Here is a 16606-nt window from a genome sequence, read left to right as displayed (position 1 = left end):
TCATTTGTGGGAGTGTGGCAGAGATTTACTGGACTGGTTGTCATTTGTGGGAGTGTGGCAGAGATTTACTGGACTGGTTGTCATTTGTGGGAGTGTGGCAGAGATTTACTGGACTGGTTGTCATTTGTGGGAGTGTGGCAGAGATTTACTGGACTGGTTGTCATTTGTGGGAGTGTGGCAGAGATTTGCTGGACTGGTTGTCATTTGTGGGAGTGTGGCAGAGATTTGCTGGACTGGTTGTCATTTGTGGGAGTGTAGCAGAGATTTACTGGACTGGTTGTAATTTGTGGGAGTGTGGCAGAGATTTACTGGACTGGTTGTCATTTGTGGGAGTGTGGCAGAGATTTACTGGACTGGTTGTCATTTGTGGGAGTGTGGCACAGATTTACTGGACTGGTTGTCATTTGTGGGAGTGTAGCAGAGATTTACTGGACTGGTTGTCATTTGTGGGAGTGTGGCAGAGATTTACTGGACTGGTTGTCATTTGTGAGAGTGTGGCAGAGATTTACTGGACTGGTTGTCATTTGTGGGAGTGTGGCAGAGATTTACTGGACTGGTTGTCATTTGTGGGAGCGTGGCAGAGATTTACTGGACTGGTTGTCATTTGTGGGAGTGTAGCAGAGATTTACTGGACTGGTTGTAATTTGTGGGAATGTGGCAGAGATTCGCGGGACTGGTTGTCATTTGTGAGAGTGTGGCAGAGATTTACTGGACTGGTTGTCATTTGTGGGAGTGTGGCAGAGATTTACTGGACTGGTTGTCATTTGTGAGAGTGTGGCAGAGATTTACTGGACTGGTTGTCATTTGTGGGAGTGTGGCAGAGATTTACTGGACTGGTTGTCATTTGTGGGAGTGTGGCAGAGATTTACTGGACTGGTTGTCATTTGTGGGAGTGTGGCAGAGATTTGCAGGACTGGCTGTCATTTGTGGGAGTGTGGCAGAGATTTGCTGGACTGGTTGTCATTTGTGGGAGTGTGGCAGAGATTTGCTGGACTGGCTGTCATTTGTGGGAGTGTAGCAGAGATTTACTGGACTGGTTGTCATTTGTGGGAGTGTGGCAGAGATTTACTGGACTGGTTGTCATTTGTGGGAGCGTGGCAGAGATTTACTGGACTGGTTGTCATTTGTGGGAGTGTGGCAGAGATTTACTGGACTGGTTGTCATTTGTGGGAGCGTGGCAGAGATTTACTGGACTGGCTGTCATTTGTGAGAGTGTGGCAGAGATTTGCTGGACTGGCTGTCATTTGTGGGAGTGTGGCAGAGATTTGCTGGACTGGTTGTCATTTATGAGAGTGTGGCAGAGATTTACTGGACTGGTTGTCATTTGTGAGAGTGTGGCAGAGATTTGCTGGACTGGCTGTCATTTGTGGGAGTGTAGCAGAGATTTGCTGGACTGGTTGTCATTTGTGGGAGTGTGGCAGAGATTTGCTGGACTGGCTGTCATTTGTGGGAGTGTGGCAGAGATTTACTGGACTGGTTGTCATTTGTGGGAGTGTGGCAGAGATTTACTGGACTGGTTGTCATTTGTGGGAGTGTGGCAGAGATTTACTGGACTGGTTGTCATTTGTGGGAGTGTGGCAGAGATTTACTGGACTGGTTGTCATTTGTGGGAGTGTGGCAGAGATTTACTGGACTGGTTGTCATTTGTGGGAGTGTGGCAGAGATTTACTGGACTGGCTGTCATTTGTGGGAGTGTGGCACAGATTTACTGGACTGGCTGTCATTTGTGGGAGTGTGGCAGAGATTTACTGGACTGGTTGTCATTTGTGGGAGTGTGGCAGAGATTTACTGGACTGGTTGTCATTTGTGGGAGTGTGGCAGAGATTTACTGGACTGGTTGTCATTTGTGGGAGTGTGGCAGAGATTTACTGGACTGGTTGTCATTTGTGGGAGTGTGGCAGAGATTTACTGGACTGGTTGTCATTTGTGGGAGTGTGGCAGAGATTTACTGGACTGGTTGTCATTTGTGGGAGTGTGGCAGAGATTTACTGGACTGGTTGTCATTTGTGGGAGTGTGGCAGAGATTTACTGGACTGGTTGTCATTTGTGGGAGTGTGGCAGAGATTTACTGGACTGGTTGTCATTTGTGGGAGTGTAGCAGAGATTTACTGGACTGGCTGTCATTTGTGGGAGTGTGGCACAGATTTACTGGACTGGCTGTCATTTGTGGGAGTGTGGCACAGATTTACTGGACTGGTTGTCATTTGTGGGAGTGTGGCAGAGATTTACTGGACTGGTTGTCATTTGTGAGAGTGTGGCAGAGATTTGCTGGACTGGCTGTCATTTGTGGGAGTGTGGCAGAGATTTGCTGGACTGGTTGTCATTTATGAGAGTGTGGCAGAGATTTACTGGACTGGTTGTCATTTGTGAGAGTGTAGCAGAGATTTGCTGGACTGGTTGTCATTTGTGGGAGTGTGGCAGAGATTTGCTGGACTGGCTGTCATTTGTGGGAGTGTGGCAGAGATTTACTGGACTGGTTGTCATTTGTGGGAGTGTGGCAGAGATTTACTGGACTGGTTGTCATTTGTGGGAGTGTGGCAGAGATTTACTGGACTGGCTGTCATTTGTGGGAGTGTGGCAGAGATTTACTGGACTGGCTGTCATTTGTGGGAGTGTGGCAGAGATTTACTGGACTGGTTGTCATTTGTGGGAGTGTGGCAGAGATTTACTGGACTGGTTGTCATTTGTGGGAGTGTGGCAGAGATTTACTGGACTGGTTGTCATTTGTGGGAGTGTGGCAGAGATTTACTGGACTGGTTGTCATTTGTGGGAGTGTGGCAGAGATTTACTGGACTGGTTGTCATTTGTGGGAGTGTGGCAGAGATTTACTGGACTGGTTGTCATTTGTGGGAGTGTGGCAGAGATTTACTGGACTGGTTGTCATTTGTGGGAGTGTAGCAGAGATTTACTGGACTGGCTGTCATTTGTGGGAGTGTGGCACAGATTTACTGGACTGGCTGTCATTTGTGGGAGTGTGGCAGAGATTTACTGGACTGGTTGTCATTTGTGGGAGTGTGGCAGAGATTTACTGGACTGGTTGTCATTTGTGGGAGTGTGGCAGAGATTTACTGGACTGGTTGTCATTTGTGGGAGTGTGGCAGAGATTTACTGGACTGGTTGTCATTTGTGGGAGTGTGGCAGAGATTTACTGGACTGGTTGTCATTTGTGGGAGTGTGGCAGAGATTTACTGGACTGGTTGTCATTTGTGGGAGTGTGGCAGAGATTTACTGGACTGGTTGTCATTTGTGGGAGTGTGGCAGAGATTTACTGGACTGGTTGTCATTTGTGGGAGTGTGGCAGAGATTTACTGGACTGGTTGTCATTTGTGGGAGTGTAGCAGAGATTTACTGGACTGGCTGTCATTTGTGGGAGTGTGGCACAGATTTACTGGACTGGCTGTCATTTGTGGGAGTGTGGCAGAGATTTACTGGACTGGTTGTCATTTGTGGGAGTGTGGCAGAGATTTACTGGACTGGTTGTCATTTGTGGGAGTGTGGCAGAGATTTACTGGACTGGTTGTCATTTGTGGGAGTGTAGCAGAGATTTACTGGACTGGCTGTCATTTGTGGGAGTGTGGCACAGATTTACTGGACTGGCTGTCATTTGTGGGAGTGTGGCAGAGATTTACTGGACTGGTTGTCATTTGTGGGAGTGTGGCAGAGATTTACTGGACTGGTTGTCATTTGTGGGAGTGTGGCAGAGATTTACTGGACTGGTTGTCATTTGTGGGAGTGTGGCAGAGATTTACTGGACTGGCTGTCATTTGTGGGAGTGTGGCAGAGATTTACTGGACTGGTTGTCATTTGTGGGAGTGTGGCAGAGATTTACTGGACTGGTTGTCATTTGTGGGAGTGTGGCAGAGATTTACTGGACTGGTTGTCATTTGTGGGAGTGTGGCAGAGATTTACTGGACTGGTTGTCATTTGTGGGAGTGTGGCAGAGATTTACTGGACTGGTTGTCATTTGTGGGAGTGTAGCAGAGATTTACTGGACTGGCTGTCATTTGTGGGAGTGTGGCACAGATTTACTGGACTGGCTGTCATTTGTGGGAGTGTGGCACAGATTTACTGGACTGGTTGTCATTTGTGGGAGTGTGGCAGAGATTTACTGGACTGGTTGTCATTTGTGAGAGTGTGGCAGAGATTTGCTGGACTGGTTGTCATTTGTGGGAGTGTGGCAGAGATTTACTGGACTGGTTGTCATTTGTGGGAGTGTGGCACAGATTTACTGGACTGGTTGTCATTTGTGGGAGTGTGGCAGAGATTTACTTGACTGGTTGTCATTTGTGGGAGTGTGGCAGAGATTTACTGGACTGGTTGTCATTTGTGGGAGTGTGGCAGAGATTTGCTGGACTGCTTGTCATTTGTGGGAGTGTGGCAGAGATTTACTGGACTGGTTGTCATTTGTGGGAGTGTGGCACAGATTTACTGGACTGGTTGTCATTTGTGGGAGTGTGGCAGAGATTTACTTGACTGGTTGTCATTTGTGGGAGTGTGGCAGAGATTTACTGGACTGGTTGTCATTTGTGGGAGTGTGGCAGAGATTTGCTGGACTGCTTGTCATTTGTGGGAGCGTGGCAGAGATTTGCGGGACTGGTTGTAGGCACAGCTGCCTTGCTACATAATTTGCTTTTTGTTAATTATTGAGATTAGGTGTTGAACTGTCCCTTCCGGCCCTCTGAGCCACACCGCCCAGCAATCCCCTGATTTAATCCTGGCCTAATCATGGGACAATTTCCAAAGACCAGTTAACCTGTCATCGGTTACATCGTTGGACTGTGGGCAGAATCCCATGCGGTCACAAGGAGAACGTGTAAACCCGTGTCACTGGTTCTGGGAAGCATTGTGCTGACCACTAGATGACCGTGCCACCCAAGGGAGGGATTGAGTAGAGTCAGCTTGTATCATCTGGAGCTGAGAAGAATTCCGCCTCTTTTTGCTGTCCCTTTGCACACTGATGTACATTGTAATTCATAATCTACAGTATTCTATGTACTGCTGCCTCCAAAACGACACGTTTCATGATCTGATTCGGAGTCAGAACGTGAAGAGAACTCACTGAAAATTACAACACTTTGACAGGGCTTGACAGAGGCGGGGGGTGGGGGGTGTGTTTGCATTGCCTGAGCCCTGAACCAGGACCGTCACACCCACTGAAGATCCCAAATCACTTTACAGCCAATGAAATAATGGAGGAAACATGGGACAGGATAGGCTGGGTGTGCTTCCATGCTGTGGAGGAGGATGAGGCAGATCGACAGGTCAAGAAGTAGAAATCTTCTTTTTCCACTTGGCAGATGCGTCTAGCTGGCATAAGTTTAAGTTGAGGTACAGGAGGTTTGGAAGGGATGTGAGAGGGAGCCTTTTGCAACACAAAGAAACCATCTGCCCAAGAAAGTAGTTCAGGCAGATATAACACAACGTTTAAGAAGCATTTGAACAAGTACTTAAATTGCCAATGAACAGAAGGCTATGAATCTAATGCCAGTATTTGGGATTAGTCTAGGTTGGTACATTGAGTGGTTTGGACACTGTAGATCAAAGGACTTGTTTCTCTAGTGAATGACTCTCTGGTACTTTGTGTACAGCAAATTCCTTCAAAGTTCAAAATAAATTTATTATCAGAGTACAACCCCGAGATTCATTTTCTTCAGGGCATTCAAGTAGAACAAAAAAATACAATAGAATCAATGAAAAACTACAAAGAGTGCCAAACCATTCACATACAGAAAACTAACAATAATAAGTAGATAAATAATACTGAGAACACGAGTTGGAAAGTCCTTAAAAGCGAATCTATCGGTTGTGTTCCGTGATCAGCTCAGTGTTGAGATGAGTGATGTTGTCTGCACTGATTCAGGAATCTGATGGTTGAAGAGTGATAACTGTTCCCAGACCTGGTGGTGTGGGGCCTAAGTCTCCCGTACCTGGACAGACACTGGAGGCAAGGGGAGGGAACTTCCAATCTGCGCCTTGTAAGGCATGAAAATGCCCGACACAGGCCTCTCATGGTCTGAGTCGATGTTCGGAGGTAAAGGCCCTTGAAATAGAGCTGAAGTATTTGTTACGCTTATTCAAAACAGGCTAGCTTGATGTTACAGCTCCCACTGATAGCTCCCAAAACTTGAAATGGCTGCTGGTAAGCTGCCTGCCTAGGTTTCGAGATTGGGGGCCAACAGCCTGGTCAGAGTGAAATCAATGGCTGGATCCTTACCCACAATCCCCAGGGCTTCAGAAAGTACTGTATTAAACCTGTGTTTTCTCTGGCTATATCATGACCTAACCACTCCGCTATGCCGGTACTTATAAAATCCAGAATCCCATACATTGCCTTAAGCAGTTTCATATCCTATCCTGCCACTTTTAATAACTGATGTCCATATACCATGAGCTCTCAGTTCAGGCATGGCATATTTCATTGTGAAAATCTCTGTACCATTTCACAGTGAGTACCTGATATATCATTTGTATATTACATATAACCAACAGAAAGCAACTAAAAAAGTCACTAAGAAGGAAAAGATGGAACATAAAAGTAAACTAGCCAATAATATTAAAGAGGATACCAAAAATTTCTTCACATACATAAAATGCAAAAGAGAGATGAGAGTGGATATCGGACCGCTGGAAAACGATGCTGGAGAGGTAGTAGTGGGGGACAACAAAATGCCGGACAAACTGAATAAGTATTTTGCATCATTATTCACTGTGGAAGACACTAGCAGTATGGTGGAAGTTCCAGAGTGTCAGGGGGCAGAAGTGTGTGAAGTTGCTGTTACTAGGGAGAAGGTTCTTGGGAAACTGAAAGATCTGAAGGTAGATAGGTCACCTGGACCAGATGGTGTACACCCCAGGGTTCTGACAGAGGTGGCTGAGGAGCTCAAAATATTCATGGTATTTCTGTGTCTGACCAACATGTTATTGCATTTGTTACATTGATAGCTAGGAGGGCCATTTTGTTGAAGTGGAAGGATACATCGGCTCCCACTTTGTCACAATGGTTCTCTCAAGTGATGCTATGTCTTAGTTTGGAGAAAATTATAAGTCGAATCTTTGAACCTTTATTTGATTTTGAGAAAAGATGGGTCTCATTTGCTTGTTATTATCACTTGAGCTAATTGATAGATTTTTTCCACGATCTAATTGTAAACTTTTTGGTATATTTTCTTTCCTTGCTGGCGGTTTGATGTTTATCTTTAGAAGCTTTTTGTATGATGCATGGCTCCAGGGTTGTACACCTAATGGTTTTTTTTCTCCCCTACTTTTTCTGCTTAGTAGGTTTTTTTTGTTATCACAAATTTTTTTTTCAATCTTTAAGATAATGTCTTTTTTGAGACATTGTAAGTGTTGTTACTTCAATGTACTCGTGTTATTTCTTTTGTATAATATAACAATAAAAAGGTTTGAAAAGAAAGAGGTGGCTGAAGAGATTGTGGAGGCATTAGTAATGATCTTTCAAGGATCACCGGATTCTAGAATGATTCTGGAAGACTGGAAAACTGCAAATGTCACTCACTCTTCAGGAAGGGCGAGAGGCAGAATAAAGGAAATTATAGGCCAGTTCGTCTGACCTCAGTGGTTGAGGAGATGTTGTAATACATTATTACTTGGAGGCACATATAAAATAGGCTGTAGTCAGCATGATTATGTTGCCTGAAAAACATGTTGGAATTCTTTGAGGAAATAACAGGCAGGATAGACAAAGGAGAATTAGTGAATGCTGTTTACGTGGACTTTTCAGAAGATCTTTGACCAAGTGTTGTACATGACACTACCTAACAAGTTGAGCCCATGGTATTACAGGAAAGTTACTGGCATGGATAAAGCAGTGGTTAACTGGCAGGAGGAAAAGAGTGGGAATAAAGGGAGCCTTTTCCGGCTGACTGCCAGTGGCCAGTGGTGTTCCACAGGAGTTTGTGTTGGGACTGATTCTTTGTACGTTATATGTCAATGGTTTGGATCAGTGGTCCCCAACCACCGGGCCGCAAAGCACGTGCTACCGGGCCACGAGAAACGATATGATTTGATCATATGAGTCAGCTGCACCTTTCACTGTCACGCCCACTGTTGGAACTTTAATGCACGCGAGGTCATTACCCATGCAAGGTCATTACTCGCACGTCATCCATGTCAGCGCGGGAGGGAGATCAACTCCTCAAGCTTGCAAATGACGGCGGGCTGAATAGTATGTTTGACATAACATCTCTGCTGGCATTCTGGATCAAAGTCAAGGCTAAATATCCTGAGATAGCCATGAAAGCACTGAAAACGTTGCTTCCATTTCCAACATTTTTCTGCGAAGTGGAGTTTTCTGCAATGAATGCAACGAAAACTAAACTGTGGAATAGACTGGACATAAGGACCCCCTTCGAGTATCGCTGTCTCCCATCACCCCGTGATAGGACCATCTTGTTGCAGGAAAACAAGCCCAGGGCTCCCACTGATTCAGCAATATTGGTGTGTTGTAATGAATTTATATGTTCATATGAGGAAAATATACACTGTGTGTTTAATATTAAATTCATTAGATAAACCCTTTTAGAAATGAAATTGAGTGTATTAGCCACTTATAAGTGACTTAGTTGACTTATCACCTATATTCCAGTCATGATTACCACACACCCCTACCCCGTCGGCCGGTCCACAAGAATATTGTCAATATTAAACTGGTCCGCAGTGCAAAAGAAGTTGGGGACTCCTGATTTGGATGACAGATTTTGTAGGCTCAATAAGCAAATGGCCGATTTTGTTCCTCCATCTTGTGGTCTTACACTTCAATGTATATTACTTCTGGTTTAAGAATGCATTCCAGTTCAAGAAAAGCCAATAATCTAGCACTCTTGTAATTTTGAAGGAGCTGATTTTCTGGACAGTTGGAAAGAAAGCTCTGTAAATTGAAATGGAGTTGGAAACAGTGGAGTGAAATGGATTCGGGCAGGGTTATTGTAAAATAAACTGTGTTTGGGAGCACGGACTTGACGAGCTGAAGCTGCCTGTCCCGATCTATACGGCTGAGTGAACTGTCACCATTTTTCCTTGTGTAGTAAGTGGAGCAGATGCAGGAAATACTCAGCAGTCAAGTCAGGCCCGGCTGCATCCGTGGGAAGGGAAACAATTCACGTTTCGGATCAAAGTCCCTGTGTCAGAACTGGGAAAGAGGCGAGAGGTTCTGCAGATGCTGTAATCTTGAGCAACACACACAAAATGATGGAGGAACTGAGCAGGTCAGGCAGCATCTATGGAGGGGAATGACGAAGGGTCTCGGTCCAAAATGTCGACTATTTATTCCCCTTCATAGATGCTGCCTGGCCTGCTGAGTTCCTCCAAAACTTAGTGTGTGCTACAGGAGAGGAAAGACGTTTGGTACGCTGCAGGGACCATGGGCATGAGCTGTAGGCACGGTTATCCAGTCAGTGAATGAATGGGAGCGTGTCCCTCATCTCTCACTCTACCATCAGGTTTCTGAATCCACTAACATGACCGCTGCTCTTCTTTCGCACTATTAATTTATGTTGTACCATTTTTTTTTGTTTCACACTGTACTGCTGCTGCAAAACAACAAATTTCATGACGTCTGCCAGTGGTAACAAACCTGTCTTGCTGTTTGATATATTATCCCAACTACTGAACTCTTCTCCAGTTTCCGTTCTACCACATCCAAATGGAAAACCAAACAAAAACACCGCAGATGCTGGAAATCTACAATAAAACCAGTGAATGCTGGAATACTGGGGCAAATGCTGCCTTGATGTCGAGAACAGTCACTCACCTTCCCCTCTGCGTTCAGCCCATCCAGAACAGTCACTCACCTTCCCATCTGTGTTCAGCCCATCCAGAACAGTCACTCACCTTCCCCTCTGTGTTCAGCCCATCCAGAACAGTCACTCATCTTCCCCTCTGCGTTCAGCCCATCCAGAACAGTCACTCACCTTCCCCTCTGCGTTCAGCCCATCCAGAACAGTCACTCACCTTCCCCTCTGTGTTCAGCCCATCCAGAACAGTCACTCACCTTCCCCTCTGTGTTCAGCCCATCCAGAACAGTCACTCTCTGCTTCCCCTCTGCGTTCAGCCCATCCAGAACAGTCAGTCACCTTCCCCTCTGTGTTCAGCCCATCCAGAACAGTCACTGACCTTCCCCTCTGCGTTCAGCCCATCCAGAACAGTCACTCACCTTCCCCTCTGCGTTCATCCTATCCAGAACAGTCACTCACCTTCCCCTCTGTGTTCATCCCCTCCAGAAAAGTCAATCACCTTCCCCTCTGCGTTCAGCCCATCCAGAACAGTCACTCACCTTCCCCTCTGTGTTCAGCCCATCCAGAACAGTCACTCACCTTCCCCTCTGCGTTCACCCCATCCAGAACAGTCACTCACCTTCCCCTCTGCGTTCAGCCCATCCAGAACCGTCACTCACCTTCCCCTCTGTGTTCAGCCCATCCAGAACAGTCACTCACCTTCCCCTCTGTGTTCAGCCCATCCAGAACAGTCACTCACCTTCCCCTGTGTTCAGCCCATCCAGAACAGTCACTCTCTGCTTCCCCTCTGTGTTCAGCCCCTCCAGAACAGTCACTCACCTTCCCCTCTGCATTCAGCCCATCCAGAACAGTCACTCTCTGCTTCCCCTCTGTGCTCAGCCCATCCAGAACAGTCACTCTCTGCTTCCCCTCTGTGTTCAATCCATCCAGAACAGTCACTCTCTCCTTCCCCTCTGTGTTCAGCCCATCCAGAACAGTCACTCACCTTCCTCTGTGTTCAGCCCATCCACAACAGTCACTCACCTTCCCCGCTGTGTTCAGCACATCCAGAACAGTCACTCACCTTCCCCTCTGTGTTCAGCCCATCCAGAACAGTCACTCACCTTCCCCTCTGTGTTCAGAACATCCAGAACAGTGACTCTCTGCTTCCCCTCTGTGTTCAGCCCATCCAGAACAGTCACTCTCTGCTTCCCCTCTGTGTTCAGCCCATCCAGAACAGTCACTCTCTGCTTCCCCTCTGCGTTCAGCCCATCCAGAACAGTCACTCACCTTCCCCTCTGTGTTCAGCCCCTCCAGAACAGTCACTCGCCTTCCCCTCTGCATTCAGCCCCTCCAGAACAGTCACTCGCCTTCCCCTCTGCGTTCAGCCCATCCAGAACAGTCACTCACCTTCCCCTCTGTGTTCAGCCCATCCAGAACAGTCACTCACCTTCCCCTCTGTGTTCAGCCCATCCAGAACAGTCACTCTCTGCTTCCCCTCTGTGTTCAGCCCATCCAGAACAGTCACTCTCTGCTTCCCCTCTGCGTTCAGCCCATCCAGAACAGTCATTCACCTTACCCTCTGTGTTCAGCCCATCCAGAACAGTCACTCACCTTCCCCTCTGCGTTCATCCTATCCAGAACAGTCACTCACCTTCCCCTCTGTGTTCATCCCCTCCAGAACAGTCAATCACCTTCCCCTCTGCGTTCAGCCCATCCAGAACAGTCACTCACCTTCCCCTCTGTGTTCAGCCCATCCAGAACCGTCACTCACCTTCCCCTCTGCGTTCAGCCCATCCAGAACAGTCACTCACCTTCCCCTCTGCGTTCAGCCCATCCAGAACAGTCACTCACCTTCCCCTCTGCGTTCAGCCCATCCAGAACCGTCACTCACCTTCCCCTCTGTATTCAGCCCATCCAGAACAGTCACTCACCTTCCCCTCTGTGTTCAGCCCATCCAGAACAGTCACTCACCTTCCCCTGTGTTCAGCCCATCCAGAACGGTCACTCTCTGCTTCCCCTCTGTGTTCAGCCCCTCCAGAACAGTCACTCACCTTCCCCTCTGCATTCAGCCCATCCAGAACAGTCACTCTCTGCTTCCCCTCTGTGTTCAGCCCATCCAGAACAGTCACTCTCTGCTTCCCCTCTGTGTTCAATCCATCCAGAACAGTCACTCTCTCCTTCCCCTCTGTGTTCAGCCCATCCAGAACAGTCACTCACCTTCCTCTGTGTTCAGCCCATCCACAACAGTCACTCACCTTCCCCGCTGTGTTCAGCACATCCAGAACAGTCACTCACCTTCCCCTCTGTGTTCAGCCCATCCAGAACAGTCACTCACCTTCCCCTCTGTGTTCAGCCCATCCAGAACAGTCACTCTCTGCTTCCCCTCTGTGTTCAGCCCATCCAGAACAGTCACTCTCTGCTTCCCCTCTGCGTTCTCCCATCCAGAACAGTCACTCACCTTCCCCTCTGTGTTCAGCCCATCCAGAACAGTCACTCTCTGCTTCCCCTCTGTGTTCAGCCCATCCAGAACAGTCACTCTCTGCTTCCCCTCTGTGTTCAGCCCATCCAGAACAGTGACTCTCTGCTTCCCCTCTGTGTTCAGCCCATCCAGAACAGTCACTCTCTCCTTCCCCTCTGTGTTCAGCCCATCCAGAACAGTCACTCACCTTCCTCTGTGTTCAGCCCATCCAGAACAGTCACTCACCTTCCCCGCTGTGTTCAGCACATCCAGAACAGTCACTCACCTTCCCCTCTGTGTTCAGCACATCCAGAACAGTGACTCTCTGCTTCCCCTCTGTGTTCAGCCCATCCAGAACAGTCACTCTCTGCTTCCCCTCTGTGTTCAGCCCATCCAGAACAGTCACTCTCTGCTTCCCCTCTGCGTTCAGCCCATCCAGAACAGTCACTCACCTTCCCCTGTGTTCAGCCCATCCAGAACAGTCACTCTCTGCTTCCCCTCTGTGTTCAGCCCATCCAGAACAGTGACTCTCTGCTTCCCCTCTGTGTTCAGCCCATCCAGAACCGTCACTCTCTGCTTCCCCTGTGTTCAGCCCATCCAGAACAGTCACTCACCTTCCCCTCTGTGTTCAGCCCCTCCAGAGCAGTCACTCACCTTCCCCTTTGTGTTCAGCCCATCCAGAACCGTCACTCCCCTTCCCCTCTGTGTTCAGCCCATCCAGAACAGTCACTCCCTGCTTCCCCTCTGTGTTCAGCCCATCCAGAACAGTCACTCACCTTCCCCTGTGTTCAGCCCATCCAGAACAGTCACTCTCTGCTTCCCTTCTGTGTTCAGCCCCTCCAGAACAGTCACTCCCCTTCCCCTCTGCATTCAGCCCATCCAGAACAGTCACTCTCTGCTTCCCCTCTGTGTTCAGCCCATCCAGAACAGTCACTCACCTTCCCCTGTGTTCAGCCCATCCAGAACAGTCACTCTCTGCTTCCCTTCTGTGTTCAGCCCCTCCAGAACAGTCACTCACCTTCCCCTCTGCATTCAGCCCATCCAGAACAGTCACTCTCTGCTTCCCCTCTGTGTTCAGCCCATCCAGAACAGTCACTCTCTGCTTCCCCTCTGTGTTCAATCCATCCAGAACAGTCACTCTCTCCTTCCCCTCTGTGTTCAGCCCATCCAGAACAGTCACTCACCTTCCTCTGTGTTCAGCCCATCCAGAACAGTCACTCACCTTCCCCGCTGTGTTCAGCACATCCAGAACAGTCACTCACCTTCCCCTCTGTGTTCAGCCCATCCAGAACAGTCACTCACCTTCCCCTCTGTGTTCAGCACATCCAGAACAGTGACTCTCTGCTTCCCCTCTGTGTTCAGCCCATCCAGAACAGTCTCTCTCTGCTTCCCCTCTGTGTTCAGCCCATCCAGAACAGTCACTCTCTGCTTCCCCTCTGCGTTCAGCCCATCCAGAACAGTCACTCACCTTCCCCTCTGTGTTCAGCCCATCCAGAACAGTCACTCACCTTCCCCTCTGTGTTCAGAACATCCAGAACAGTGACTCTCTGCTTCCCCTCTGTGTTCAGCCCATCCAGAACAGTCACTCTCTGCTTCCCCTCTGTGTTCAGCCCATCCAGAACAGTCACTCTCTGCTTCCCCTCTGCGTTCAGCCCATCCAGAACAGTCACTCACCTTCCCCTCTGTGTTCAGCCCATCCAGAACAGTCACTCACCTTCCCCTCTGCGTTCAGCCCCTCCAGAACAGTCACTCGCCTTCCCCTCTGCATTCAGCCCCTCCAGAACAGTCACTCGCCTTCCCCTCTGCGTTCAGCCCATCCAGAACAGTCACTCACCTTCCCCTCTGTGTTCAGCCCATCCAGAACAGTCACTCACCTTCCCCTCTGTGTTCAGCCCATCCAGAACAGTCACTCTCTGCTTCCCCTCTGTGTTCAGCCCATCCAGAACAGTCACTCTCTGCTTCCCCTCTGCGTTCAGCCCATCCAGAACAGTCATTCACCTTACCCTCTGTGTTCAGCCCATCCAGAACAGTCACTCACCTTCCCCTCTGCGTTCATCCTATCCAGAACAGTCACTCACCTTCCCCTCTGTGTTCATCCCCTCCAGAACAGTCAATCACCTTCCCCTCTGCGTTCAGCCCATCCAGAACAGTCACTCACCTTCCCCTCTGTGTTCAGCCCATCCAGAACCGTCACTCACCTTCCCCTCTGCGTTCAGCCCATCCAGAACAGTCACTCACCTTCCCCTCTGCGTTCAGCCCATCCAGAACAGTCACTCACCTTCCCCTCTGCGTTCAGCCCATCCAGAACCGTCACTCACCTTCCCCTCTGTATTCAGCCCATCCAGAACAGTCACTCACCTTCCCCTCTGTGTTCAGCCCATCCAGAACAGTCACTCACCTTCCCCTGTGTTCAGCCCATCCAGAACGGTCACTCTCTGCTTCCCCTCTGTGTTCAGCCCCTCCAGAACAGTCACTCACCTTCCCCTCTGCATTCAGCCCATCCAGAACAGTCACTCTCTGCTTCCCCTCTGTGTTCAGCCCATCCAGAACAGTCACTCTCTGCTTCCCCTCTGTGTTCAATCCATCCAGAACAGTCACTCTCTCCTTCCCCTCTGTGTTCAGCCCATCCAGAACAGTCACTCACCTTCCTCTGTGTTCAGCCCATCCAGAACAGTCACTCACCTTCCCCGCTGTGTTCAGCACATCCAGAACAGTCACTCACCTTCCCCTCTGTGTTCAGCCCATCCAGAACAGTCACTCACCTTCCCCTCTGTGTTCAGCCCATCCAGAACAGTCACTCTCTGCTTCCCCTCTGTGTTCAGCCCATCCAGAACAGTCACTCTCTGCTTCCCCTCTGCGTTCTCCCATCCAGAACAGTCACTCACCTTCCCCTCTGTGTTCAGCCCATCCAGAACAGTCACTCTCTGCTTCCCCTCTGTGTTCAGCCCATCCAGAACAGTCACTCTCTGCTTCCCCTCTGTGTTCAGCCCATCCAGAACAGTGACTCTCTGCTTCCCCTCTGTGTTCAGCCCATCCAGAACAGTCACTCTCTCCTTCCCCTCTGTGTTCAGCCCATCCAGAACAGTCACTCACCTTCCTCTGTGTTCAGCCCATCCAGAACAGTCACTCACCTTCCCCGCTCTGTTCAGCACATCCAGAACAGTCACTCACCTTCCCCTCTGTGTTCAGCACATCCAGAACAGTGACTCTCTGCTTCCCCTCTGTGTTCAGCCCATCCAGAACAGTCACTCTCTGCTTCCCCTCTGTGTTCAGCCCATCCAGAACAGTCACTCTCTGCTTCCCCTCTGCGTTCAGCCCATCCAGAACAGTCACTCACCTTCCTCTGTGTTCAGCCCATCCAGAACAGTCACTCTCTGCTTCCCCTCTGTGTTCAGCCCATCCAGAACAGTGACTCTCTGCTTCCCCTCTGTGTTCAGCCCATCCAGAACCGTCACTCTCTGCTTCCCCTGTGTTCAGCCCATCCAGAACAGTCACTCACCTTCCCCTCTGTGTTCAGCCCCTCCAGAACAGTCACTCACCTTCCCCTCTGTGTTCAGCCCATCCAGAACCGTCACTCCCCTTCCCCTCTGTGTTCAGCCCATCCAGAACAGTCACTCCCTGCTTCCCCTCTGTGTTCAGCCCATCCAGAACAGTCACTCACCTTCCCCTGTGTTCAGCCCATCCAGAACAGTCACTCTCTGCTTCCCTTCTGTGTTCAGCCCCTCCAGAACAGTCACTCACCTTCCCCTCTGCATTCAGCCCATCCAGAACAGTCACTCTCTGCTTCCCCTCTGTGTTCAGCCCATCCAGAACAGTCACTCTCTGCTTCCCCTCTGTGTTCAATCCATCCAGAACAGTCACTCTCTCCTTCCCCTCTGTGTTCAGCCCATCCAGAACAGTCACTCACCTTCCTCTGTGTTCAGCCCATCCAGAACAGTCACTCACCTTCCCCGCTGTGTTCAGCACATCCAGAACAGTCACTCACCTTCCCCTCTGTGTTCAGCCCATCCAGAACAGTCACTCACCTTCCCCTCTGTGTTCAGCACATCCAGAACAGTGACTCTCTGCTTCCCCTCTGTGTTCAGCCCATCCAGAACAGTCACTCTCTGCTTCCCCTCTGTGTTCAGCCCATCCAGAACAGTCACTCTCTGCTTCCCCTCTGCGTTCAGCCCATCCAGAACAGTCACTCACCTTCCCCTCTGTGTTCAGCCCATCCAGAACAGTCACTCTCTGCTTCCCCTCTGTGTTCAGCCCATCCAGAACAGTGACTCTCTGCTTCCCCTCTGTGTTCAGCCCATCCAGAACCGTCACTGTCTGCTTCCCCTGTGTTCAGCCCATCCAGAACAGTCACTCACCTTCCCCTCTGTGTTCAGCCCCTCCAGAACAGTCACTCACCTTCCCCTCTGTGTTCAGC

The sequence above is a fragment of the Mobula birostris genome, unplaced genomic scaffold (genome assembly GCF_030028105.1).
Source record: "Mobula birostris isolate sMobBir1 unplaced genomic scaffold, sMobBir1.hap1 scaffold_396, whole genome shotgun sequence".
Taxonomy (NCBI): domain Eukaryota; kingdom Metazoa; phylum Chordata; class Chondrichthyes; order Myliobatiformes; family Myliobatidae; genus Mobula; species Mobula birostris.
Note: the sequence above shows the minus strand (reverse complement) of the source record.